We start from the raw sequence: 15,561 nt of genomic DNA on the forward strand, positions 1-15,561 counted from the left end.
CGTCCCTGGGTGGGCTCGAACCACCAACCTTTCGGTTAACAGCCGAACGCGCTAACCGATTGCGCCACAGAGACAGGTGCTGCCGGCTCCCCCGAGTGCGATGGGTAGGGCCACTCACCAAAGGTCCCGCATCCCTTCCACACTAAGGGCTGCCTGGGCAGGACGGCTAGCGAGGCTCGGAGAGATCGGAGCAGCGAGTCCGCTGCTCCCTTAGGACACGCACGCGTTGGGAGATTCTGAAGTCAGAGGACAGCGGAATGGCCTTCGCCGGTCCTGCCCCGCCGCTGCTTCACAAGCCCCCGGAAACGCCCCGTCCGCGACCCGGGCGGAGGGTCCTGGGGGTGGAAGGGACGCTGAGCGCCCGGCCGGCTCCCGGGATGGCTCTTCCCGTTCTCTGCCCCGACTTCACCCAGTGAGGGACCCTCTGCCCACCCTGCGCAGTCGCTTCCGCTGCCGTCTCCCGATCCTGTGTCCCGCACGGGGCCCCGCCGGGGCAGGAATGGGGTGAGGGTCGCTCGTGGGTCCCCTGGCGGGGCGCAGGGTCCTGCACTCAGCAGGGCGCACGACTAGGACTTGCCCAATGACTCCATCGTCGCCTTTAGCTTTTAGCCCTTTGAAGAGCCTTGAGAATGGCAATCATGAGAGATTTTTCCATGGAAATTCCGTTTACAAAGCGTTTATTCAGGTTGATTTCTCGGCGCTCCGCGGGGTGAGCAAAGGGCAGGGCCTCCAGGGCACCTTCTGCGCGGTGGAGCCGAGGGCGCAGCTGGGCTGGGGTCGGGTCCGGGGACCGGACAAGCGGGGAAAGGGAAAAGCGGGGAAAGAAGCCGGGGAGCGGTGGACCAGACATCCAGATCGCCTAAAAGGCTCGTGCAGGGGCGCTGGCGGTGAGGTTTAATTTTTTTATTGCAGCAGAATGGGGAGGAATTGAGGGGAAAACGGAGACAGAACCTGGAAGAGCCCAAATGCGAGAACCTGTAGCTCCCCAAGAATAAGATCTTCCGGAAGAACTAGCCTGAAAACTAGGCATCTGGAAACCCTGAAATCCATGCAGGAATAGCATCTCCTGACCCTCCGCGTTCCTCTAGGCAAAAGGACTTCCTTCCACTGTTTGTTCGATTGTCCGTGTTTGTTAAATAAAGCGTTTTCCATTATGTTTGAAATTGCGTTGGTTCTATTACTTTAGGATTACAAACGATGCTGCCGTCATCAATCTTGTTCACTTGTCACTGGCCACCGGTGTGTTTCTACAGGGAGAGGCCCGGAGAGCAGTGGTTCCAGCAGAGTGAGCACATGGCTTTTATATCAGTCCATTGTCTTTCCTTTTTTGGCTTATTAGCTGTAATTCTTTCTTGTGTTGTGTCAGTGATGGCTTTCTGGTTTCTAGACTACACCTTGATCAGGCTGCCATCAGGTGACATTGTACCTCCCCTTCTGGCCTTTGTGCTAGTGTCATGTAATTTGATTTTAGACATGTTATAAACCCCGACATGGAAGTACCCACATAGAGGTTTTCAGTCATCTGTATTTCTTTGTGGAGGTCCAGCTTTCTCTCTGGTATCCTTATCTGAGGCCTAGACGACTCCTTTAACATTTCTTGTAGTGTGGGTCAGTGAATGCTTTCATGTATTTGTATGTCTTTATTTTTATTTGCGTTTTTGTTTTCGTTTAAGAGCAGAAATTTAACAGGTGAAAGAAAGAGAAAAGCTCCCCCGTGCAGAAGAAGGGTCCCAAATGGGTTTCCCTATTTGTATTTTTTTTTAGATGGAGTTTTGCTCCATCGTCCAGGCTCAGGTGCAGTGGCATGACCTCAGCTCGCTGCAACCTCCATCTCCTGGGTTCAAGTGATTCTCATGCTTAAGCCTCCTGAGTAGCTGGGATTATAGGTACGTGCCACCACACTTGGCTAATTTTTGTATTTTTAGTAGAGGCAAGGCTTTGCCATGTTGGCCAGCTGGTCTCTGACTCCCTGATCTCAAGTGATCCCCTTGCTTCCCAAAGTGCTGGGATTACAGGCCTGAGTCACCGCGCCTGGCCTCATTTTGTGTATGTCTTTGAATGTCCTTACTTCAGTCACAATTTTGAAAGAGTTTTCACTGTGGCATAGAATTCCACAATAACTTTCTTTCTCTTTCACTACTTTAGGATGTCACCACTTTGACATCTTGTCATCGATGTGCTGTCATTTCTGTTTTTGTAAAACTGGCATAAAGGAGGCTTCCTAAACTTGTTATGTAATTTGTGGAATGTGTATTTAAATTTAAAACTTTTTTCTTTATTATACTTTGAGTTCGGGGATACACGTGCAGAATGTGCAGGTTTATTACATGAACCTATACATGTGCTATGGTGGTTTGCTGCAGCCATCAACCCAAATCTACATTAGGTGTTTGTCCTAATGCTATCTCTCCCCTTGCCCCCCAGCCGCCAGCAGGCCCTGGTGTGTGATGTTCCCCTCCCTGTGTTTACGTGTCCTCATTTTTGAACTTGCACTTATGACTGAGAACATGCAGTGTTTGGTTTTCTGTTCTTGTGTTAATTTGCTGAGAATGATAGTTTCCACCTTCATCCATTCCCCACAAAGGACATGAACTCGTCCTTTTTTATGGCTGCATAGTATTCCATGGTGCATGTAGGCCACGTTTTCATTATCCATTCTATCATTGATGGGCATTTGGGTTGGTTCCAAGTCTTTGCTATTGAAGAGTGCTGCAATAAACATATGTGCGCATGTGTCTTTATTGTAGAATGATGTATGATCCTTTGGGCTTATACCCAGTTAATGGGATTGCTGGGTCAAATGGTATTTCTGGTTCTAGATCCTTGAGAAATTACCACACTGTCTTCCACAATTGTTGAACTAAATTTAAAATATTAAAATGGGCTGGGTGAGGTGGCTCACATTTATAATCTGGACACTTTGAGAGGGGGAGACCGGAGGATTCATTGAGGCCCAGAGTTGGAGAGCAGCCAGGACAAGACAGCAAGATACACACACTCTCTCTCTCTCTCTCTCTCTCTCTCTCTCTCTCTGTCTCTCCCTCTCCATATCTATATTTATATCTATCTATCTATATGTATCTGTGTGTGTATATATATGTGTAGATGTCGTGGACCGTCTGGACGGGTAGGCACGTCTGCCCGGGGGTCTCTCGACCTGCAAGAGGGTCCCAATACCTAGAAGAGGGAGTGCGCCTGAGAAAATAATAAAGACAGAGAGAGAGAAAGCGAGGCGTCTGGAGGGCTGATAGGCTGTGCCTAAACAGCAAATTTTATTTTTCAAAGGCCAGGAATAAATACACTTTCTTGGCTCTGGTTTACGTCATAGTAAGAGGAATGTAAATGTATGCCTCACATGGCCTATACAATAGAGAAGTCAAATACACAATGGTTGCAAGACGAAATGTAAATGTATACCTTACATGGCCTATACAATTGAAAAGTCAGATACACAATCAGTGGTTGTAAAAAGTAACAGAATTTCCTGTAATCACAAAGCTTGTTTGCATCCAGACATTATTCCTCCTGGCTGCAGGTATCTCCGGTTTGATCTTGTTTTAGAACTGAGATGTGAAAAGGTTTTCTGGTTTTGCTCATCAGAATATCTCTTAACCGGATTCTCCTTTGTCTACTCCTAACTCAACTTAACTCAACTTCCCCATTCAGGAATCTCTGACTCAGGAATCTGTGAGTCAGGAATCAAAGCCATCCCTTATGGTGGCATTTGCTTTGCAAATATCGACAGTTAAACCATTAGGCAGTCAGGTAAGTAAAGAAAAGGTTAAAACTTATTCTTAAAGAGAGAGTCATAAAAAGGTTAAAAGCAGGAACTGGTTGCTGGTAGGGGGTTACTCGGTCTAGCAGCAACGCATAGTTTTAGGCCCAAACGATATTGTGGTTGATATTAGAAACTGATCATTCATCTTTCTTCCTATATTTCCGGATAGCTCGACTGCCTCCAGTAGGAAACTGTGTTTGGGATCAAACTCACCGTATAGTGAGACTCACGCCTTTTAGGGGTCTCACACGGGAATGTTCCCCACAGGCAAATATACCAATGACACAGAAGAGAGAATTCAGAAATGGACCCACACGTATAGATACACTTGGCTTATGACGAAGATTACACTACAGAACAGTGGGGAAGGGATGAATTTTTCAACAAATGATATTGGGTCAACTAGCTATCCATGTGGAAAAAATGAAACATAACCCCTCCCTCCCAACACACTCACACATCAAGTGGATTGGAGATCTAAATGTGAAAAGTAAAACTAGAACATTCTTATGACATAAGGCTAGAAAGTTTAAAAAAATTTTTTGAAAAAGAAATATTCGCCGGGCTCGGTGGCTCAAGCCTGTAATCCCAGCACTTTGGGAGGCCGAGGCGGGTGGATCACGAGGTCGTGAGATCGAGACCATCCTGGTCAACATGGTGAAACCCCATCTCTACTAAAAATACAAAAAACTAGCTGGGCGTGGTGGCACGTGCCTGTAATCCCAGCTACTCAGGAGGCTGAGGCAGGAGAATTGCCTGAACCCAGGAGGCGGAGGTTGTGGTGAGCCGAGATCGCGCCATTGCACTCCAGCCTGGGTAACGAGAGCGAAACTCCGTCTCAAAAAAAAAAAAAAAAAAAGAAAAAAAAGAAATATTCTACAAGATAACACTAGAGACTATCTTCATGAGTGGGAGTAGGCAGGTATTCCTTAAATGAGACATAGAAGCACTAACTATAAAGGAAAATGTTGATAAATTGGACTACTTTATTGAATAGGAGCTTCAACTCATGAAAAGGCATTATAAGGGCTTCAGTTCATGAAAATACATTATAAAGACTTCAATTCATAAAAAGATACTACTAGGCCGGGCGCGGTGGCTCAAGCCTGTAATCCCAGCACTTTGGGAGGCCGAGGCGGGTGGATCACGAGGTCGAGAGATCAAGACCATCCTGGTCAACATGGTGAAACCCCGTCTCTACTAAAAATACTAAAAATTAGCTGGGCATGGTGGCGCGTGCCTGTGATCCCAGCTACTCAGGAGGCTGAGGCAGGAGAATTGCTTGAACCCAGGAGGCGGAGGTTGCGGTGAGCCGAGATCGTGCCATTGCACTCCAGCCTGGGTAACAAGAGCAAAACTCCGTCTCAAAAAAAAAAAAGATACTATTAAGACAGTAATAAAGTCAGCCACAGAGTGGAAAAAGATTGCTAAACATTTAATCAATAAAGAACTTGTCCTAGCCTGGTCAACAAATTGAGACCCCATCTCTACAAAAAATAAAAAAATTAACTGGGCATTGGGGCATGTGCCTGTGGTCCCAGCTACACGGAGGGCTGAGGCAGGAAACTTGCATAATTCCAGGAGGTTGAGGCTGCAGTGAGCCAGATTTGAACCACTGCACTCCAGCCTGGGCAACAGCAGGAGACCCTGTCTCAAAAAAATAAATAAATAAAGTCTTGCATCTGGAACACAGTATTTCCACAAATCAATACAAAAAAAAAAAAAGGGGCAGAAAAGAAAAATGAGCAAACTACTTGTACAGACACTTTATAAAAGAAGAGAATAAGCATATAAAATCTGGTCTTACTAGTCATCAGGAGAAAGCAAAATAAAATTATAATGAGATGTCACCAAAGACCTGTCAGAATGGCTAATATTAAAACCATACTGCATGAATCAACTGATGAGTGGGTAAAGAAAATGTGGTATGTGTACACACACACATACATATACACACCATGGAGTACTATGCAGCCACAAAAAAGAACAAAATAATGTATTTTGCAGCAACTTGGATGGAACTGGAGGCCATTATCCTAAGCAAAGTAACTCAGGAACAGAAAAGCAAATACTGCATGTTCTCACCTATAAGTGGTTCATGCCTGTAATGCCAGCACTTTGGAAGGTGGAGGTAGGAGGGTTGCTTGAACCTGGGAGTTTGAAGCTGCAGTGAGCCCTGATCACACCACTACACTTCAGCCTGGGTGACAGAGTCAGATCCTGTCTCAATCCATCAACAATCAATAATGAATTAGACTCCTGTTAGGTATAGTTCCCAGAGACTGATTTCTGTGTGAAAAGAGATTTCCTTTCCCATCCATTGCTTGGGGATGTGGGAACTAGAAAGGAACTCTCTAGGGCAAGGTCTTGGGCAGGGGGCCTGGAAGGTGGGGTGAGGATATTGGAAGCAGAGAGGGCTGGGAAGGGAAAGTATAAGAACAATTTCGGATTGGTTGGACGGCTCATATGGAGCTGCTGGGTAGCTGAAGCGCCTGGGATACAAATGCCAGGATACCTACCCGACCACCCAAAGAGTAGTAGTCTGCTTCTTCCATTTGTCCCTCTTGGAAATCCATCACCAAGTTTGGAGAATTCACCCCAACAAATTGTGTTACCAGGCTTTCACGTAAGACTCTTGTGGTAGTGTGAATAGCGGTGATTGGTGGGTGAGTCATAGCCATTCACAGCTACCAGTCACACTGAGATTGGAACACCATTTTTACTTTCCGTACAACGAGGGAAGGCTTGAAAATAAAATCCTAATATTAAAAAAATAGTAGGCTTGGTACAGTGGCTCACGCTTATAATTCCAGCACTTTGGAAGGCCGATGTGGGTGGATCACTTGAGCTCAGGAGTTCAAGATCAGTCTGGGTGACATGGCAAAACTTGTTTCTACAAAAAATTAGCTGGATGTGATGGTGTGCACCTGTGGTCCCAGCTACTCTGGAAGCTGAGGTGGTAGGATCTCTTGAGCTCAAGTGATTGAAGCTGCAGTGAGCCGTGATGCACCACTGCACTCCAGCCTGGACAACAGAAGAGACTGTATTTAAAAAAAAAAAAAAAAAAAAGTAATTGAGGCTGTAGGAAAGAACAGAGGAGCAAGAGCTGCTTGGTGGGGCTGAGACTACCAGCAGGTGGCAGTTAATTGGTGTGTGTTGGCTGGGACAAGGGACCAAGGGACTGATTTCCCATAATATCTAGGGATGGAGTGAAAATTCCTGCTGCCAGGCCAGAGCGGATGGTCAGCCCCAAGACAAGGAAGCAGTGTCTGGGTAAGAAATGCTCATTTCAATGGACCACAAACGCCTAGATTCTTAAGAAATTGAACAGAAGCATAGGTCTTATGATCTCCGTGCATGCAGGAAAACAGGAAAGAGCTCTTCCTCTCTCTTCTGGGTCGACAAAATACATTCTTACATGTATATCCCTTCCAGGAAAAAGCATTCATTTCAGTGTTATCAGAGCAGTACAACTTATAGGTAAGTCACCTGGATAACAGATTTGGTAGCAGTTAGTGATTACTTTCATAGGACACAGTAACATTCTTTGAAGTCTAGATGTTTTATACAGTTTTCCTTTGATAGATATAACATTTGAAAACACAGTTTGAAGAAGCAAAATCTTACCTCCTTTTTTGCAGCTGTAAAGGGTCAGGGAGACATGGTCTACTTATCTCGCTGAGTTGGGTTTTTTTTCCCCCACCCAGATCTGTAATTTTCAGCGACAAACACTGAAGTTTCACTAGTTATTTTGGAGAGAACAAATGCCAGAGCTCAAAATTCAAAACTTAAAAGATGCAAGGAAAAGGTCAAGATAGGATTATTATGTGGACTATAGATCTTGTGTTTCAGATCCACAGGAATGCCATGAATATGGGTCTATGAAATGCCGATTCTATCAGAGAATCTGTAGGTTTTTTTCCCTCCAATTATATGGGGGGGAAAACTCTGTAAGAGGAAACAAACTGCCCACAACTTTCCAGATAGTTCTCAGAATTTTTACAAATTTAAAAAATCTAAGTGGTCCACGCAGGTAGTATTGGAAGTGAAATAGTCCCACAGGGCTTAGTATGAAACCAGCAGTCTCCTGCCCCTGCCCCTGTCTTGTTTGGAGGGGACATCGGTTTGATGTTTCTTTTGGCACTTAGCTCTAAATGGTGCCACTTTGGGGCATAAATAGATATTATCTATTTCTGGAAGATTTAACTCAATTACCCCCCACCCCCAACTTGCTCTCCCCACATCCTGCCAAGATGATTTCATCACTATTTTGAGTTAGAATAATATTCAATGTTAACCTTGTTATGAGTCTCTCTAGTCACAGCCGCACTAGGTGACGTACTATGGGGGCATTTCATTTCTCATACAGCTTTCTTCTTTCCTCAGGATTCATATGATCTTACTTTTTGTTTGTTTCATAACTTTTTGTTGTTGTTGTTTAATCAAGTACATGAAGTTTACCATCAACTTTGTATCCTCAGGGGAAGGTCCCCTGAGCCCTCTGTCCTTGGATCCTGACATGGGGCTCTCTGGACCCACCCTCAGCTGTCATCCTGGGCACCCCTTCACATGTATCCAGAGGACTCTTCTCCCAGGGTGGATCCTAGCTTCCCCAGTGGAGCTGCTCACAAGATATGTGTGGGAACAAGGCCAGGGCAGTGCTTGGGGGTGGGTGCCAAAGCCTCTCTGATTCACAGAGGGTTGCATAACTGTTTCGACCATTGGCGCAGATTTCCTCTTTTCACGGGCTAGATGTTAGCAGTGTCAGAGCTGCTTGTCACTCCCAGATGGTTTTCAGCCCTGAAGGCTGATTTCAAAGACGGCATGTCTTTTGCCAATCCTGTGTTTAACACAGGACAAGGAAACTCCAAAGCCCCTCTGCCCTTCAGTCCGGTTGCTCCAAACAAGTCATTGGATTTTCGCCCAGGGTCTACAAGCCACCTAACACAGACAACCATGTGTTCTGCTGGCTGTGCCCACCATCTGCAGTTGCAGGTTTTCCCTCCTGGTGTCTTCAACCTCCGCTGCATGAGGCAGGCAGCCCCTACCCTTCTTTCCCATATAATGAAGTCTGAGGTTTTAGGTATTTCAGTTCTTATTTTTCATTAGGGGTATTGCAAAAAAGGGAACAGCAATATCTGCTGTGACATCTTAAAAGTCTCCTATTACTTCTATAATAAATGTAAAAAAAGATTCAATAAAAATATCTATAAAAGGTCCACTACTATTTAATTACTGATCTGCTAAAAAATTCTAGGGAAAAAAAAAAAAGTCCAGATGAAACATGTCACAATGCTAACAGTCTTTGGGCAATAAATCTATCATTCCCTGCCCCTACTTCTAAAGATTTTTTTTCAGATTTCCCAAAATGTCAAGATCGACAGTGTATGTTTACCAATGGGAGAAAGTAAAACAAACTTGAAAATTGTAAGGCACTCTGTTTTTAAAACCTTTTCATTTTGAACCAATATAGACTTGCAGAAAAATTAGAAAAATAGTACAGTTCCCAACACGTAGGCTCAAGCCATCCTCCTGCCTCAGCCTCCCAAGTAGCTGGGAATGCAGGTGTGCACCACCAGGCCTGCCTTACAAGACCTCCGGAAAGAAGCACATAGCAAGGAACATAGAAAGGAACAACCAGTACCAGCCACTCTAAAAATGTACCAAATGGTAAAGAGCTTCAACACAATGAAGACACCGTGTCAACTAACGGGCAAAACAGCCAGCTGGCATCAAAATGGCAGGATCAAATTCACACACAACAATATTAACCTTAAATATAAGTGGGCTAAATGCCCCGATCAAAAGACACAGACTGGCAAATTGGATAAAAAGTCAAGACCCATTGGTGTGCTGTATTCAGGAAACCCATCTCACATGCAAGAAAATACATAGGCTCAAAATAAAGGGATGGAGGAACATTTACCAAGCAAATGGAGAGCAAAAAAAAAAAAGCAGGAGTTGCAACCCTAGTCTCTGATAAAATAGACTTTAAACCAACAAAGATCAAAAGAGACAAAGAAGGGCATTACATAATGGTAAAAGGATCAACGCATCAAGAAGAGCTAATTATCCTAAATATATACACACCCAATACAGGAGCACCCAGATGCATAAAGCAAGTTCTTAATGACCTACAAAGAGACTTAGACTCCCACACAATAATAGTGGGAGACTTTAACACCCCACTGTCAACATTAGACAGATCAGTGAGACAGAAAATTAACAAGGATATCCAGGACTCGAACTCAGATCTGGACCAAGCAAACCTAATAGACATTTACAGAACTCTCCATCCCAAATCCACAGAATATACATTCTTCTCAGCACCATAGCACACCTACTCTAAAACTGACCACATAATTGGAAGTAAATCACTCCTCAGCAAATGCAAAAGAATAGAAATCATAACAAACAGTCTCTCAGACCACAGTGCAACCAAATTAAGAGTCTATGTGTTCCTGGAGAACTGATATGAACATCTATAAAGAGTGACAAGGGAAAGAAGCACTTTTCAAATTAGATAATACACCTTCAGATGTAATTAGAAAGTCCATATGGTTCCTTAAATTGTATCGCACTTAAATTAAGTGCTTAGTAATCTAACATAAAGAAGCTCACAACCCTCCCAGAAAAAAAAAAGAAAGAAATGTGACAAAATTTTGTTATTATTATTATCTTTTGAGACGGGGTCTTACTCTGTCACCCAGGCTGGAGCACAATGGCACGATCACGGCTCACTGCAGTCTTGACCTCCCAGGCTCAAGTGGTCCTCCCACTTTAGCCTCCTGAGTAGCTGAGACTACAAGCACACCTCCAAGGCCAGCTGATTTTTGTGTTTTGGGTAGATGTGAGGATTTGCCCTATCTGGTGCCACAGCTGGTCTTAAAATCCTGAGTTTAAATAATCCACCTGCCTCAGCCTCCCCAAATGCTGGGATTACCAGCATGAGCCACCATGCCCAGCCAAAATCTAGGCAAAAGATTATAAGATTTCAATGTATGAGCCCTTTAAGAAAAATCATTCAGGTTGGAAGAAAATGAAAATAAAATTATAGGCTTCACATTAACCATATTTTTAAAAGAGTTTTGAGATTTACATTATTCTTCAGAGGACTGAATCTTAGAAAAAGTTGCCTTCCGGTGTATGTGGAGATGGTGTGAAGAGGTGGTGATAAGTAGCCTTTGATTAAAGAGAGAATAATACACTCCATGCTCTGGGCTGAATTGTGTTTCCCCAAAATTTGTAAGTCGAATCCCTGACACTCACTACTTTGGAGTGTGAATACCTTTAGAGATGACATCTTTAAAGAGGTGATTGAAGCTAACTAAGGTCATAAGGATGGGGCCCTAATTTAATACAATTAGTGTCCTCCTAAGAAGAGGAAGAGACACCAGGGAGGCACACGTATACAGAGTGGAGACCATGTGAGGGCACGGCGAGAAGGCAGCAACTGCAAGCCAAGGAGAGAGGCCTCAGAAGAAACAACATCTGCTGACGCCTTGATCTTGGACTTACAACCTCGAGAACTGTGAGAAAATGAATCTGTGTTTTTTAAGCCACCTGTTCTTCCAATTGTGGTATATTTATGGCAGTCCTAACAAACTAATTCTACAAGAATTTTGAAATATATAATTATAATGACAAAACTAAGCAATCAATAAAAGTGTAAACAGCCTTCCATCTTTCTACTAGAAATCACTTTGGAGAATAAAAAGGAAACTTCTAAATTGGGTGGCATGGCCTTGGTGTCCTTGATGAATTTCAAGATAAAGAAGAAGGCTATTATATTAGCCCATTCTTGCATTGGTATTAAGAACTACCTGGGGCAGGGGGGGACGAACTACCTGAGACTGGGTAATTTATAAAGAAAAGAGGTTGAATTGGCTCATGGTACCACAGGCTGCACAGGAAGCAAGGCTGGGGAGACCTCCGGAAACTTACAATCATGGCAAAAGGGAAAGAGAAGCCGGCACATCCTACATGCTGGAGCAGAATGAAGAGAGGGAAGGGGGAGTTAATATACACTTTTAAACAGCCAGATCTCAAGAGAACTCACCCATTCTAATGAGAACAGCATGGGAGAAATCCATTAATCTAATCACCTCCAACCACATCCCTTCTCTGACATTGGGGATTACAGTTTGACGTCAGGTTTGTGTGGGGACACAGACTCAAACCATATTAATTATGCAAGCCCTTTTGCATCAAGACTTTTAATCAAGATTCTGAGTGTTTGTTTCTTTTAAGATTTTTTTAAAAATCTTTTCAGTTCGGGGGTATAAATGCAGGTTTGTGACACAGGTAAACTTCTGTCACGGGGGTTTGTTGTACAGATCATTTCATCACCCAGGTATGAAGCCTGGAACCCAGGAGTTATTTTCCTGATCCTCTCCTTCCTCCTACCCTCCACCAGAAGGCCCCAGTGTGTGTTGTTCCACTCAGTGTGTCCACGTGTTCTCACCATTTCGCTCCCACTTGTAAGTGAGAGCACGTGGTATTTGATTTTCTATTCCTGCGTTAGTTTGCTAAGGACGATGGCCTCCAGCTCCATCCGTGTCCCTGCAAAGGACATGATCTCATTCATCGCTATGGCTGCATAGTATTCCATGGTGTATATGTACCACATTTTTCTTTATCCAGTCTATCACTGATGAGCATTTAGGTCGATTCCATGTCTTTGCTATTGTGAATGCTGTTGCAATGAATATACATGTGTGTGTGTCTTTATAATAGAATGATTTATATTCCTTTGGGTATGTATCCAGTAATAAGATTGCTGGGTTGAATGGTATTTCTGTTTTTAGGTCTTTGAGGAATCACCACACTGTCTTCCACAATGGCTGAACTAATTTACACTACCACTAACAGTGTATAAGTGTTTCTTTTTCTCCACAACCTCACCAGCATCTGTTATTTTCCGACTTTTTAATAATTGCCATTCTGGCTGATTAGATGGTATCTCATTGTGGTTTTGATTTGCATTTCTCTAATGATCAGTGATGTAGAGCTTTTTTTCATATGACTGCTGGCTGAATGTATGTCTTCAGATTTTTTTTTTCTTTCTTTCTTTCTTTTTTTTTTTTTTTGAGACGGATTTTAGCTCTTATTGTCCAGGCTGGAGTGCAATGGTGCCATCTTGGCTCACCGCAACCTCCATCTCCTGGGTTCAAGCGATTCTCCTGCCTCAGCCTCCTGAGTAGCTAGGATTACAGGCATGTGCCACCACTCCTGCTAATTTTGTATTTTTAGTAGAGATGGAGTTTCTCCATGTTGGTGAGGCTGATCTCGGACTCCCAACCTCAGGTGATCCACTCACATCAGCCTCCCAAAGTACTGGGATTACAGGCATGAGTCACTGTGCCCAACCCAGAATGTTTTAAACATTTTAAAATTTTGGATAATTTCAAACTTATGGAAAAGTTGCAAGAATACTACAAAAAAACTATGCTCTCTTCCCACAAAACATTATATACATTTGCTTTATTATTCTCACTTTCTCACTCTATCTATCTATCTATCTATCTATAATTTTTTGGGAACCATTTGAAAGTAAGTCGCTCCATTATCCTAAACATTTCAACTTGTAATTCCTAAACACCAAGGACCTACTCCTATATAATCACAGTGCTGTCATCTATACCGGGAAGTTAACATGGATTTATACAATACGGCCATTTAATTTGCACACCCCTAGTAACAGTTTGTCAACTGTTCCAATAGTGGTCCCAATAATTGTCCCAATAATCCCTCAAACTGGGATTAAGCATGCAAGAATTTTCTCAGGAGAAGCACCTGTGAGAGGAGAGGAGCAAGAGCCAGGAACTGCCGGGGGAACCGTCAGATCACATTGTAAGTCTGACCCTGCGTGAAGGAGAGAGGAGGGAAGGTCAGGTAGAAGCTTCCTGGACCAAAGTGCTTTACCAGGAAGGCTTGGCAAGGCCATCAGGAAGTCCCCAAAGCCAAGTGGGACGTCAGAGGAGTCCCATGTCTCCCAGAAGGGGCCAGTCATAGTGTCCGTGCTGTGCTTGGTCACTGGCTGGAGCGGCCCTGTGGGAAGTGTGGCCTTGGCACAAATGCAGGACAGGTTTCAGAGGGTGGCAGTTGGCCTTTGACCCTTGGCTATGTAAGCTTTCCGTAACGGGAGGTCTGTCAGGTGCATTCTCACACCACTGCAGTCCACCTTTTTCAAATTTATTTTATTTTTAGTCAGAGTCTTGCTCTGTCGCACAAGCTGGAGTGTAGCGGCGCTATCTTGGCTCACTGAAACCTCCACCTCAAGCAATTCTCCTGCCTCAACCTCCTCGAGTAGCTGGGATTACAAGTGACTGCCACCACACCAAGCTAATTTTTGTATTTTTAGTAGAGATGGGGTTTCATCATGTTGTCCAGGCTGCTCTCGAACTCCAGCCTGGGCACCATTGCACTCCAGCCTGGGCAACAAGAGCAAAACTCCATCTCAAACATACATACATACATACAAACATACATAAATGAGACCATGTCTTGCTCTGTTATCTAGGCTCTGAGTGCAGTGGTGCCATCATAATTTACTATAGCTTCAAACTCCCAGGCTTAAGTGATCCTCTTGCCTCAGTCTCCCAAGTAGCTGAGACTACAGGTACACACCACTACACTCAGCTTATTTATTCTTCCTTCAGGCCACTTCTCCTTCCACACAAAATGAATAATCAGGTGCATGATTCAGATCTCTGCCTACTGGGAAGATCTTCCCTTTTCACTCTCTTTCAGTACTACTCCCTGCAGCATGTGGCTGTAACACAGTCACAGTTCATTATGGTCTGCACGCACATACTAAGCTAACCCATCTGTAAACCATGCGTGAGTTTTTTTCTCTTTCACTCAGTTGTATGGGCACCTCTCTAGCTCCTGTAGAGAAATAGGTGAAAACAGGTGTAAGTGTGATGGGTGACATAGGGGACTATAGGAGAGTCTGGGCTACCTGCTCATGCAGCTTACTTGTGTTCTTCGCTCCTGCCGAGGCTCCATCCTGGATTTCCACATTAGCATGTACTGCTGCTGGGCCCATCCAACTAGGGGACTTATTATGTCCGACAGAATTCAGCTTATCATGGGCAGTTTCAGATGCATGCTTAGCTGGTTTCCCAAGGATAAGTGTTCGGTCTGTATCAGGGCCCACTAACACACAAGTGCCGTTTCTCAAATGGCATATAATTCTTTACTGCGGATGTCATGGCCTTGTTCCAGAATCCCAAGTGCCTGCCTTGGGAGTCTCCCACTGGGGCTTGCCGTGACCCCCATATTGTCCAACTATTTATTGCCAGACAGAATGCCACAGGCTGTCAGACTGCAGAGCCCAAGTTGCAGGGTGTGATGGTACCATGGCCTGCGGGACCTGCTGCAGTACTTCTGCTCTAGGCCCCTTGGAGCTTGCAGCTCTCCATGTCACCTGATTTATGGGCCACAGTAGTATTTTTGGTATGGAATTTGTGGCCTATAGAAGTTAAATAGGCCTAGCAGATGCTTCCTTCTTTGTGGTAGGTGACGAAAGATACAGCAATCTGTGTTTTACTGTGGAGGGGATTCTTACTGCTGAATCCCCTAAAACTTCACTGGAGTGGCTGGTTCCTGAAATCTTAATGTGGTTTACCTCCAGTCCTCTGGAATGCATGTATCTTACCAAGGCCCCCAGAGCCACCACTTGTTCATCTGTTCAGAAGCATATCAACGTAATGGATCCATGTGGTGTTCTCTGGGCTGTCCAGATGGTGAAGATTTCTTTGCACTGTATTGTGACTGAG

General features: G+C 44.3%; 1 non-coding gene across 1 annotated transcript; it reads right to left on the minus strand.

Annotated features, from left to right (window-relative positions):
• TRNAN-GUU (transfer RNA asparagine (anticodon GUU)) lies at positions 1-74 on the minus strand. The gene has a single exon. It is a non-coding gene; the product is annotated as a tRNA-Asn (tRNA).
• Positions 75-15,561: the final 15,487 nt, after the last annotated feature.

Source organism: Saimiri boliviensis, chromosome 17 (genome assembly GCF_048565385.1).
Source record: "Saimiri boliviensis isolate mSaiBol1 chromosome 17, mSaiBol1.pri, whole genome shotgun sequence".
Classification (NCBI taxonomy): domain Eukaryota; kingdom Metazoa; phylum Chordata; class Mammalia; order Primates; family Cebidae; genus Saimiri; species Saimiri boliviensis.